Source organism: Balaenoptera ricei, chromosome 4 (genome assembly GCF_028023285.1).
Source record: "Balaenoptera ricei isolate mBalRic1 chromosome 4, mBalRic1.hap2, whole genome shotgun sequence".
Lineage (NCBI taxonomy): Eukaryota > Metazoa > Chordata > Mammalia > Artiodactyla > Balaenopteridae > Balaenoptera > Balaenoptera ricei.
In genome coordinates, this window is record NC_082642.1 from 62,025,088 (window position 1) to 62,037,243 (window position 12,156).

The window sequence follows — 12,156 nt, forward strand, 5'->3', positions numbered from 1 at the left end:
TGAAATTAATGACCATGCAAAATGGGTGTCAGGATAAGGACTGGTTGATTCATGATAATTCCTATCCAATAATTATAGCATTGAGATTACATATTTATGTCTATGTCTCTATATATCTATCTGTCCTTCCATCTATCTGCTTTGGGGTCAGACTATGAGTTTATATATTGAATGGTCCAATGGGAAATGTATCTAACTTTTCTAAGTTTCAATTTCTTCATTTGCAAAGATAAAAAGAAGTAGAGGAAAATAAAGAATCAGGAAGAAGTGGAGGAAGAAAAGAAGATGGAAAAGAAGAAAATTATATGCCTTAAAGTGGTCATTCGCAACTGGAGTTGATTTTTTTTCCCCTAGAGAACACTTGACAATGACTGGAGACATTTTTGGTTGTCACAACTAGTGTGGGGGATGTACTACTGGCATCTAAGGGGTAGAGGCCAGGATGATATTAGACATTCAACAACTTGCAGGACAGCACCCTGCAGCAAAGAACTATCTTGTTCAAAATGTGAACAATATCGAGGTTAAGAAACCCTGACTTACACAGACATGTCATGAGGATTATAAGTTAACACATGTAAAAAAAAAATTTAGTGGCATATTGGAGCCAACTCACACCAGCTTGTGAGAACAGATTTTTCACATCTCTGACCAACTGCTATTGAGTGATATTTTATTGGTAGGTTGAAGTTGGCCATACTGGGGTTATTTACACCAAAACAATGGAAAAACTACAAATCAGGGCCCTCCCCTGACCCAGCCCTGGTTCCAGAGAGCTGGTGGTTAAACATTTACTAGCTACCATTGCTTAGCTACTATTTAGCATGTTGCAACCACAATATAAATGTTAGCTATTGTTACTATTACTCTTAAGCCCTCTCAATTCATCTGGGAAAACCACTCTAGATTTTATTCTTCCCTTTCCCCATTGTATATCAATTGTTCAGTTTCCATTTCTCCTTAAGACCTGCCATTGACTTCTAAGTGCCCCTACTTTTAACCACTCCCTCCTCTATCTTTCACTCTTCAGTCATATTAATTATTGTATAATGCAAATCTAATCCTGCTACTCCCATATTTAATATTTTGCAATGCCTTGTCATTCCTTATGGTATAAATCTGAACTCTTTCATATAGCATTATGGGCCTTTTGGCCTCATTCCAGAGTACCCTGCAAGTCAGAGACCCTCTATTCAGATATCTATACTGTATCTATTCTATTGCTCTTGTTACATTATACTGTCCCTCCTCCCTGTCAAACTAATTTGAGGTATTACTCAATGTTAGGAAAAGCAAACTTTGTCATTTTACTGACCCTTTTTTTTTTTTTTTTTTTTTTTTGCGTATGCCTAGACCTTAGCTTTCAAAATCAAAAGCCAACCATTTCACTGTTTTTGTTCTGAGGAGTCACATTTTTTATATGAAAGAAGTGAACATAGAAGTTTCCAAATACCTCCTAAATAAAAAGGAAGGTCACAACAGTTAATATGTCAAAATTTGGTTGCCTTGTATGTAGAGATTTGAACATCTTTACATTCTAAATTCTACAGTGTGAATTATCTCTACTAAATGTTTTATATAATTTATATTTTTCAAACAGTACATTACAGAAGCCCAATAAATGTTAAGTATAATAATTGGCATAGACAGAAAAATATTGGACAATTTGTTCATATGAAGCTCAAAATCATTTGAAACACATTCTATTTAAACTACAGCATTATTATAAAATCTAAATACTTACAGGCATCAGCTAACATACAACTTATTTTGAGCAACATTCAACAGAAAACAAAAGCATTTCCACTATGACTTTTATAAATGTTATGCCTTATGAATTCCCAGCCATATACATAAGACTACAAAAATAAAGACAGACTTTTAAAAAATATTTTCCACCACAAGATTTCACTACTTAAAATTGCTATAATTAAGCTAAGCAGAGGAAGCCATGTGCAGCATTTCTAGTAAATGTATCATTATTCTCCACTAGAATATTTTTTGAATTAACTTTTTTAACCAAGCATATCAAAATTCAAAGCACAATAGGAAACTGTACCCTGACTGGTAACATAAATGTAAGAACTTATGTAGTGGCTATCACATGAGAAAGATACCAGAAGCCTGCACCAGCCCCTATCGGGAACTTATGATTTTCAATCATCAAACGTTTAATTGAGCATCATAAAATACCAGGGTGGAAAAATGAATAATACATGGCCTCTGCCCTTGAGGCTATCACAGGCTACAGAAAAGATGTCTTGTAAACTGGAAGAAAAAAAAAATGAATGGGCAATTTACAGAAGAGAAAACAGTAAATGACCAAGAGGATATGAAGTTAGTGGAAAATAAATTAAAAGCACAGTGAGATACTATGTCACATCCATTAAATTATGAAAAAATAAAATATCTAGCAACACCGAATGATGGCAAACATATGGAGCCGTGGGAACTTTTATGCATTGTTAGTTGGATAAAATTGGAACACCACCTTGGAAAACAATTTGGCAGTATATAAAAATTAAGGTAAAATATGCATGTCCTAGATGCTAACAATTCCACTTCTTAGTGTGAGGCCTAGAGAAAGTAATGCACATATATGTACAAAGATATTGGAGCAACAGATTTTGTAACAGCAAAAAAATTTACAGACATCCAAAATGTCTGTTATCAGGGTAACATTAAATAAGTTACATCTATGCCATGCAAAGATACCACAAGTTTCCTCATAAATATATACACCACAAATTTATTGAACCTCTTTTCCAAAAAAGTCAGTTGTAGAAGAAAGAACACACAAACACACATACATACACATGTATTACATATATTAATACATACATATTAATACATATATAGAGAATATTAATTTAAAACTTTAAGACATGCAAATAATATATATATTATATATTTGTATATCTCTATATACTTAAGGATATAAAATGTAATAAAAATATAAAATATCTATAAAAACAACAAATACCAATATTAAGATAGTGGTTAACTCTGAGAAGAAGGTTGCTTCTATTTTACTGATAATATTTTGTTTCTTACAATAGCTTGTGTGAGCATGATTCTCTCATATTATTGTTTAAACTTTTTGAATATCAGAAATATTTAATAGTACATGTTAAGTGTGAGTAATACAGTGGGAGCACAGAGAAGGAAATGACAAATTTGTCTGGAAAAGTTAAAGAGGACTTAGCAGAGTGCAATTTTGGGCACTCTGTTAAAGAATAAGCAATGATTTTTCTGGAGTGGAAGGAAAGGGTGCTGAAAAATCATTGAAGACAAGGAGAGAGAAGAGAGTTAGCTAAGACTAAGAAGCATAAAGAATGAAATGTTTAGGAACCAATGAATACAAACTTCATTGGGTTATTTACCTCGAGGCCCTGGAACAGGAAATAGTGGTTAATTGTGAACCTGGACAAGAAAGTAGAAAACATATTGATAGACTTCTAGAATAATATTTGACCAGCTATCTGGGTACCTAGCCAAGCTGACATAGAAAATTTGTCATCACACCCAGTAATTCAGCTTTTGGATTAGTCATTGCAGTTTAAATCATGAAAATTCATTTTAGTACCATATAGGTATAGTTGACGACTCAAAAGTTTTCCAGGATACAACAATGTAGCACTTATCTGTGATGGACTTTAAACATTAATTTCAAAATATATATAGATTTTTATTTGGGCATGTTAATCAATAAGTTTCATGTCTGAAATATCTCATTTTGTCTGTAATTTCTATAAAAATCTAATTCATAAAATGAGATGGTATACATATTTTAATTTGTAACATTTGAAATGCTGTTAAAATATTCAGTCTATGACTCTTAATATTATCCCAATATATAAATAGTCACAATGTAGTGTACTCTATTATGTTGTTGTCTAATTGAGGAGTTCATTTTTCAAACTGCATAACTTTTGTATATTTTCTAATATTTGTGCTCCAGTGTCATGTTGAAATTTAGAAGCAATGGTTGTAATGTAGAAGAAAAAGTATGGCCAATTTTTCTTTGCTTATCTATTTACTATACTGCATCAAATATGTGATTTATATCGTCAGATTTATAGTAGAAAGAAAAATGAATCAGAGAACTAGGTGTGGATTCTAGGTATGACTAAGCAACCAAAATATGTGTGATTTTAGAAGAGTGGTTTAATTTCTTGGAGCCTAAATATCCTTATTTGTCCAACTATAGAAAAGATTAGCTTAAATATATTGATAAATATATAAATATCAAAACATTATTTAAAGATATAAATATCTTATTATCAATTAAAATGAGATAATAGAAATCAAAGGATTTATAACCATAGTAGTAAATGATACTTTAGTATATTAACACAATGTCTTTTATGCTTTTGGTAATTTCCTTTGGCCCCATAGCCTTTTCCCCAGCCAATTTATCACTACATGCAGGATGGAATTCCACCCTAAAAAAAACAGAAGAGAAAATGATTCTGCGGGAGGCACCACACCACAGCCAGAAGCGGCTGCAGCAGCTGCTGCCCTCTTCCCCGCCGCCACCTCTCCGGTCCCTTCTGTGATTACCTTTCCAGTTGCTGGGAACGGGCGAGAAGGGGAGGAGGGTGAGAAACTCCCACCGACCCAAAGAGGTCCCCAAACTCCACGAGGACAAGAGCTCCTTTGTTCAGGACCCCGCCTTATGTGTCTCTTCATCTGGCTGTTGGAAAACAGCTGTCAGGCAAGGAGTCTCCTCCATTGTGCCTTATTGTAATTAACCAAAAATCTATTTCATGCAAGCCATCTAAAGACCAGAATCAAATGGTTCCTGGACCAGCATTTGTATCTGGAGTTCAATTCGAATGGCACTGCTTTAGTTGTTAATTTCCATCACAGCTCTACATAATTGCCTTTCTCATACTTCAGTTCATGATTCCTGGGAGAGCTGTGAAAAAAAGAGAACCTTGTTTTCATATTTACTGCTAATAAAGAAAACTAAGAATCTGAATACTTTCTGGTTGGCCTCTCAATATGTTGAGTTTATGAGTTTGAAAACAGTGTCAGGTTAAAGATGTGTTGGGACTTCAGCAGTGCCCCTTGGGTTATTAAAATTTCATCTGATGGAGCATGATGCAGTGAGGCCGGTTTCACAGAGACACACAAAGCCAGATCACGCAGGCCAGAACACCTACTTCTCAGATGTTATAGGGAAGGACCTTCAAGATGGTGGGGGAGTAAGACGTGGAGATCAACTTCTTCCACAAAAACATCAAAAATACATATATATGTGGAAAATTACAGAACACCTCCTGAATGCTGAAAGAAGACCTGAGACTTCCCAAAAGGCAAGAAACTCCCCACGTACCTGGCCGTGTGGCTGACAGGGTCTTGGTGCTCCAGCCAGGTGTCAGGCCTGAGGCTCTGAGGTGGGAGAGCTGCGTTCAAGACATTGGACCTCCAGAGACCTCCCGGCCCCATGTAATATCAATCAGCAAAATCTCTCCCAGAGATCTCCATCTCAAAGTTAAGACCCAACTCCACTCAACATTGGAGTTGGAAAGAACCCATAAGGTTAACAGCTGATCTTGAAGCAGAAACTCTGTAAGCCAGAGGAGAGTGGCTGGACATATTTAAAGTGATGAAAGGGAAAAACCTACAACCAAGATTACTCTACCCAGCAAGGATCTTATTCAGATTTGAAAGAGAAATTAAAACATTTACAGACAAGCAAAAGCTAAGATAATTCGGCACCACCAAACCAACTTTACAACAAATGCTAAAGGAATTTCGCTAGGTAGGAAACACAAGAGAAGGAAAAGACCTACAAAAACAAACCCAAAACAATTAAGAAAATGGTAATAGGAACATAGATATTGATAATTACCTTAACTGTAAATGGATTAAATGCTCCAACCAAAATATATAGAATGGCTGAATGGATACAAAAACAAGACCCATATATATATATGCTGTCTACAAGAGACCCACTTCAGACCTAGGGACACATGCAGACTGAAAGTGAGGGGACGGAAAAAGATATTCCATGCAAATGAAAATCAAAAGAAAGCTGGAGAGACAATTCTCATATCAAACAAAATAAGCTAAAATAAAGAATATTACAAGAGGCAAAGAAGGACATTACATAATGATCATGGGATCAATCCAAGAAAATATAACAATTGTAAATATTTATGCATCCAACATAGGAGCACCTCAATACATGAGGAAAATGCTAACAGCCATAAAAGGGGAAATCAACAGTAACACAATAATAGTAGGGGATTTTAACACCCCATTTTCACCAATGGACAGATCATCGAAAATGAAAATACATAAGGAAACACAAGCTTTAAATGACACATTAAACAAGATGGACTTAATTGATATTTATAGGACATTCCATACAAAAAAAAAAGAATACATGTTCTTCGCAAGTGCTCATGGAACATTCTCCAGGATAGATCATATCTTGGGCCACAAATAAAGCCTTGGTAAATTAAAGAAAATTGAAATCATATCAAGTATCATTTCTGACCACAGTGCTATAAGACTAGATATCAATTACAGGAAAAAAAAAAAACTGTAAAAAATACAAACACATGGAGGCTAAACAATACACTACTAAATAACCAAGAGATCACTGAAGAAATCAAAGAGGAAATCAAAAAATACCTAGAAACAAATGACAATGAAAACACAACAACCCAAAACCTATGGGATGCAGCAAAAGCAGTTCTAAGAGGGAAGATTACAGCAATACAATCTTACCTCAAGAAACAAGAAACATCTCAAATAAACAACCTAACCTTACACCTAAAGCAATTAGAGAAAGAAAGACAAAAACACCCCAAAGTTAGCAGAAGGAAAGAAATCATAAAGATCAGATCTGAAATAAATGAAAATGAAATGAAGGTAATGATAGCAAAGATCAATAAAACTAAAAGTTGGTTCTTTGAGAAGATAAACAAAATTGATAAACCATTAACCAGACTCATCAAGAAAAAAGGGAAAAGACTCAAATCAATAGAATTAGAAATGAAAAGGAGAAGTAACAACTGACTGCAGAAGTACAAAGGATTACTGCAAGAAACTATATGCCAGTAAAATGGACAACCTGGGAGAAATGGACAAATTCTTAGAAAAGCAGAACCTTCTGAGACTGAACCAGGAAGAAATAAGAAATATAAACAGACCAATCACAAACACTGAAACTGAAACTGTGACTAAAAATCTTCAAACAAAAACAGCCAGGACCAGATGGCTTCACAGGTGATTTCTATCAAGCATTAGAGAAGAGCTAACACCTATCACTCTCAAACTCTTCCAAAATATAGCAGAGGGAGGAACACTCCCAAACTGATTCTACGAGGCCACCATCACCCTGATACCAAAACCAGACAAAGATGTCACAAAAAAGAGAACTACAGGCCAATATCACTGATGAATATAGATGCAAAAATCCTCAACAAAATACTAGCAAACAGAATCCAACAGCACATTAAAAGGATCATACACCATGATTAAGTGGTGTTTATCCCAGCAATGCAAGGATTCTTCAATATACACAAATCAATCCATGTGATAAACCATATTCAAAAAATGAAGGAGAAACACCATATGATCATCTCAATAGATGCAGAAAAAGCTTTTGACAAAATTCAACACCCAATTATGAATAAAAACCCTCCAGAAAGTGGGCATAGAGGGAACTTTCCACAACATAATAAAGGCCATATATGACAAACCCACAGCCAACATCGTCGTCAATGATGAAAACTGAAACCATTTCCACTAAGATCAGGAACAAGACAAGGTTCCCCACTCTCACCACTATTACTCAACATAGTTTTGGAAGTTTTAGCCACAACAATCAGAGAAGAAAAATGAATAAAAGGAATCCAAATCGGAAAAGAAGAAGTAAAACTGTCACTGTTTGCAGATGACATGATACTATACATAGAGAATCCTAAAGATGCTACCAGAAAACTATGAGAGCTAATCAATGAATTTGGTAAAGTAGCAGGATACAAAATTAATGCACAGAAATCTTGTGCAGTCCTATATGCTAATGATGAAAATTCTGAAAGAGAAATGAAGGAACACTCCCTTTTACCATTGCAACAAAAAGATTAAATACCCAGGAGTAAACCTACCAAAGGAGACAAAAGACCTGTATGCAGAAAACTATAAGACACTGATGAAAGAAATTAAAGATAATACAAAGGGATGGAGAGATATACCATGTTCTTGGATTGAAAGTTCAACATTGTGAAAATGACTATACTGCCCAAAGCAATCTACAGTGCCAGTATAATCCCTATCAAACTACAAATGACATTTTTCACAGAACTAGAACAAAAATTTCACGGTTTGTATGGAAACACAAAAGACCCCGAATAGCCAAAGCAATCTTGGAAAGAAATTGGAGCTGTAGGAATCAGGCTCCCTGGCTTCAGACTATACTACAAAGCTACAGTAATCAAGACCATATGGTACTGGCACAAAAACAGAACTATAGATCAATGGAACAGGATGGAAAGCCCAGAGTTAAACCCACGCACATATGGTCAACTTATCTTTGATAAAGGATGCAAGAATATACAATGGAGAAAACACAGCCTCTTCAGTAAGTGGTGCTGGGAAAACTGGACAGCTACATGTAAAAGAATGAAATTAGAACACTCCCTAACACCATACACAATAATAAACTCAAAATGAATTAAAGACCTAAATGTAAGGCCAGACACTATAAAACTCTTAGAGGAAAACATAGGCAGAACACTCTATGACATAAATCACAGCAAGATCCTTTTTGACCCACCTCCTATAGAAATTGAAATAAAAACAAATGGAACATAATGAAACTTAAAAGCTTTTGCACAGCAAAGGAAACCATAAACAAGACGAAAAGACAACCCTCAGAATGGGAGAAAATATTTGCAAACGAAGCAACTGACAAAGGATTAATCTCCAAAATATACAAGCAGCTCATGCAGCTCAATATCAAAAAAAAACAATCAATCCAATCCAAAAATGGACAGAAGACCTCAATAGACATTTCTCCAAGGAAGATATACAGGTTGCCAACAAACACATGAAAGGATGCTCAACATCACTAATCATTAGAGAAATGCAAATGAAAACTACAATGAGGTATCACCTCACACCAGTCTGAATGGCGGTCATCAAAAAATCTACAAACAATAAATGCTAGAGAGGTTGTGGAGAAAAGGGAACCTTCTTCCAGTGTTCGTGGGAATGTATATTGATACAGCCACTATGGAGAACAGTATGGAGGTTCCTTAAAAAACTGAAAATAGAACTACCATATGACAAAGCAATCCCACTGCTGGGCATATACTCTGAGAAAACCATAATTCAAAAAGAGTCATGTACCACAATGTTCATTTCAGCTCTATTTACAATAGCCAGGACATGGAAGCAACCTAAGTGTCCAGCGATAGATGAATGGATAAAGAAGATGTGGCACATATATACAATGGAATATTACTCAGCCATAAAAAGAAAGGAAATTGAGTTATTTGTAGTGAGGTGGATGGACCTAGAGTCTGTCATACAGAGTGAAGTAAGTCAGAAAGAGAAAAACAAATACTGTATGCTAACACATATATATATGGAATCTAAAAAAAAAAAAATGGTTCTGAAGAACCTAGGGGCAGGACAGGAATAAAGATACTGACATGGAGAATGGACTTGAGGACACGGGGAGGGGGAAGGGTAAGCTGAGACAAAGTGAGAGAGTGGCATGGACATAATACACTACCAAATGTAAAATAGATAGCTAGTGGGAAGCAGCCACATAGCACAGGGAGATCAGCTCGGTGCTTTGTGACCACCTAGAGGGGTGGGATGGGGAGGGTGGGAGGTAGATGCAAGAGCCAGGGAATATGGGGATATATGTATACATATAGCTGATTCACTTTGTTATACAGCAGACTCTAACACAACATTGTAAAGCAATTAAACTCCAATAAAGATGTTAATAATAAATAAATAAATAAAATAAATAAATCTCCCCAATTAAAAGAAAAAATAAATGATTCTGAGTATAAAATGCCTATACTTTCATGTTGTTTTGTCCTGCAATGTTACTTTTCAATCCTTGAGGGTAGTCAAGCATAAATTATATTCCATAAAATACTATGGATTTTCAAAAATGCACCATGACGTAAGAGCCAGGTTTTTACCTTTCCCTGACACCATGATGGATATTCTCCTCTTGCCTCTCCAGATGCATTCTTCATATTCTTCACGTGCTCTGTGTCTCAGACTCTGCACTGTATTGAATGTATCAATGACTTCCCCTGCCCTCTGGAAGAATATCAGAGTCAAGGAAGAGAATACAGCCAGGGTATGTATTCTCCATTCCCCTGGAGCCATATTGCTATTGATCAACATTGGTTGGCTGCATCCAGTGTCTGAAGTGCACAGCTCTTGGACCTTCCATCAGTTATCCTTTCCATACAGTTACTTTTTCTTGTTTCCAAAAGCTATTATTTCCTTGGCTACTCTGACCTAGGGCTGCTAATATTTTATCATTGTTTTTAGTTCTGGGAATAGCAACATCCTGTATTGGTCAAACCAGCTGCCGTTTGAAAATGTCTCTTTATTGAAGGCTCCTTAATTGCTGTATTTGAATGTGCCTTCTTTTCCTGCCAGAACACTGATGCAGTTCCAAATGATTTAAATATTTATAGACTGCTGTTGGAGGATAAAAGGAGAGAAATAATCTAGGTGTAAATATATTTTGGAAGACATTGCTCAAATAAATCCAGGCTCTTCCTTTGTGCTGAGTTTAATTCCACCCTGGAATTGGCCTGCTCTGCTTGCTGAATTACCTGCAGGGCACTGAATGCTGATCGAGGCACGAAACATACTGATTAAATAGTGTTGGTTGGTAGCCATAGGTCTATGGAGTTTGGAGATGGTTTGTATCAGCTTGTCAGCGTTCTTCTATTGATAACAGTGAGATTGATGATTTTCACCTGGTATCTGTGAGGTTTCTGGGACAATTTGCAGTTGGGTCTGATTAGGTAGAATATGCTTACATGACCATCAGAAACCTCAAGGGAGTCCCCATTTTGGGTTCTGTTTCTGAGGTATTTTGTATACATATAATGGTCCTGATCTGAGAGGGAAAGTCTGTTTGATAAACCCTACAGAAGCAGGGCAATTAGTGGCTTACACCTGGCTTCTTTGGACACTTTCCTATGAGGCATCCTTCATCTGTGATACATATCCTTACTTTAATACTGTCGTCATATTGTATCTTTTCCTGCAATAGACTATGAGTATGTAAGTATTTTTGTTTTGGGTCATATGAGTCTTCTTTATCAATCAAACCTTTCTAACTGACGCTGTTAATGTAGCCTTGCTTTCTTTATGTTGCCTGAGAAGTTGGCACACCTCATTGCATTTATGGCATCCAGCATAGTTCAGAAGTCATAGGATAGAGACACTAGCAAGAGCCCTTTAGTCAGAGGGGCCTGAGAAAGTTTTGTTAGGTTTTTATGTACCAGTATGAGTAACATTATGTTTCAGTTGTGCCCAAGAAAGGTGTGGATATGGTGTTGACAACCAGGTTTAGAGAAGTCTTGTGATTGGGAGAAGGAGGCCTCAACAACACTTTATATGGTCTGACTCTGTGAGACTTGGTGAGGATGGAGATGACTCAGCAGATGCCAGTGGGGTGAGGTGACTGTACCCAAAGAACTTATAATCTCACCCTCCAAGTAGGTTACTACCTAAGCCCTAGATCATAGAACTCACTATGGGGTGAAAGAGACCTGTTTTGACTGGGGAAACACATAATGGGTTGAGATTTTCATTACTGATTGAATAATGTTTCTCTATCATGTAATGTAATAAAGCTCATTTATAAATTAAGTTCTTTAATAGAAAAGTGAAGTTACATTTGTAGTACCTGAGGTTATAGCCTGAGATTGATATCCATTTAGAATACTGACTTTTTCCCCCAGGCCACACAGAACACTCATAAATTAACAGCCTCCAGAGAATCTTACCCAGTACACCATATTTAACAAATATTTATTGAATATGTGGTAGGAAATGAATAATATTATGAACAAAATCCAAAGAGTCTTGTTGAAAATAACATGACAATCAAATCATTACAAATAAATGTATAATTTATTACTT

The 12,156-nt window shown here is 35.9% G+C and overlaps 1 pseudogene; it reads left to right on the forward strand.

Moving 5' to 3' along the window:
- The first annotated feature begins 4,432 nt into the window (after positions 1-4,432).
- The window catches only part of LOC132364354 (dysbindin-like), a 64,989-nt pseudogene continuing 57,265 nt past the window's right edge, over positions 4,433-12,156 (forward strand).